The 1,862-nt window shown below is 42.5% G+C and overlaps 1 protein-coding gene across 1 annotated transcript in view; it reads left to right on the forward strand.

Annotated features, from left to right (window-relative positions):
- Positions 1 to 1,862, forward strand: part of LOC101856418 (protein DD3-3) — a gene marked incomplete at its 3' end in the record, with an annotated part of 30,271 nt that overhangs the window by 9,178 nt on the left and 19,231 nt on the right.

Raw genomic sequence — 1,862 nt, forward strand, 5'->3', positions numbered from 1 at the left:
CAAATGTGTGACATCTACTGTCTGCTGCTCGTCTACAAGGTTTTCAGCTTTTGCGAAATAATAATTGACCATTTATCCATTGTGGAATTGGTCGCTTTTAAGGACAAGCGGGCTAATGCAGGTTTCGGGGGTTTCTAGAAATCTTGACCTACACCAAAAGTGGGTATTGCCCTACCTATTGGAGAAGTTTGGTTTCCTTGGTGTGTATATTTGTTGGGTTATATAGAAATCTCTTGTTATCTTTTAAAGAAACTGAACAATGGTTCAGAAACTTTACCTTCGATTTTTTTTAAACAGCATTTTCGGGATAGCCCCCTTGTGCTTAAAAGCGACCAATGTATCTTTCCCATTTACCGATTCAACATCGATGTGGAAGATTGGTGTTATCAAGTCTTCGTTTTATCTGAAGTCATGTTCAATGTGATAACCCCATTTTTATGGCCACTTTTCACGTGGGTTCATTCTGGGCAGTAAATGTTGATATCTGACCCGAGTGTGTGTCTTAAGTGGTGTGAGATTGTTATATCATTTCTACGATATCTTTATCAGTCACTGTATGTGGGTGGTTGGCGGGTGCTCTGGTGGGATTTGCTCTTTTTTTCCCCCTATCAAACGTCTATCGTCCTTATCTCTCCTCTTTCTTTTTTGTGTACGGTATGTTACTATGTTGTAAAGCATATTCTATTCTTCGGCACTTTTAGATGACCTTATTGTGTTGCAAGTGCCGTAAAACTCTTACTAAATCTGAACTCATTTATGGTCACTTTTCACGTGGGTTCATTCTGGGCAGTAAATGTTGATATTTTACCCGAGAGAGTGTGGTAAGTGGTGTGGGATTGGTATATTACCATCGTATTATTTCTCCGATATCTTTATCGGTCCCTTTATCTTGTTGACCCGTTCTCTCGTCATTGATGATAGGAAGTGCTGACTGACATGTCGACTGAGTATCGTTTATTGCCAGGGGGCACTCATGGCCTAGAGGTTAAGGTGTTCGCCTCTCATTCAAAGATCCCGGGTTGGAATCCGGGTTGCGACGGATACATTTTCTTCTCTAAAATTGCCTCCTTTCACCTCCTTTCCTGATCTCTAGCAATTTTCTGTTGGCTGCTTTCATGTCCACTTTCTGATCCCACCCCCTCACCTCCTTTGCCCCCTCCTCTTGGCTCCTGACTTCTTCTACAGCCTTTCTACTGCTACTCCTTGGTTCCTTCTTGTTACTGTCTTTCAGCCACTCCCCTGATCTTCTGGTAGAAAAGATGTACACCTAGCCTTCTCGGACTAGGGCGAGAAATCTCGGGGGTACCGTGTGCAAGTTGCGCACGTTAAAGATCCTTTGGTGGTCTAAAATCGATAAGAGTAGGCTTCAGCCGCCACCCGGGCTAAATTCAAAAATTCATATGAACTGAAAATGTTTAATGTGTCCCGCGCGCTCATATTATGACCTTACCAGTGTGCAGTTGTGAGCGCCATAAAACACTTAGATCTACCACACAAAAAAAGAAGAAAAAAAGTATACTGCCTCAAAACTGATGGCCTCTGTCACTCAAGTATTGATGTCAGTGGTTGATTCGCAAAGCATCTCATTCCGTCTCTCTCTCTCTCTCTCTCTCTCTCTCTCTCTCTCTCTCTCTCTCTCTCTCACTCACTAACTCTCTTTCCTCCTCCCTCTTGTTCCTTTCTTGAAGTGTCTTTTACAACTCCCCTTTCTATGTTTCTCCAACGTTTATTGCGTCTTTTTTAAAACATTTTCTTGGTGGAAAAAAAAAACGTTGTGGAGCTGTAGTAACCTTTAGATTTGTTGCCCCCTTCTCTTTCACACACACACACACACACACACACACACACACACACACACACAC

Source organism: Aplysia californica, unplaced genomic scaffold (genome assembly GCF_000002075.1).
Source record: "Aplysia californica isolate F4 #8 unplaced genomic scaffold, AplCal3.0 scaffold00123, whole genome shotgun sequence".
NCBI classification, from domain to species: Eukaryota; Metazoa; Mollusca; class Gastropoda; order Aplysiida; family Aplysiidae; genus Aplysia; species Aplysia californica.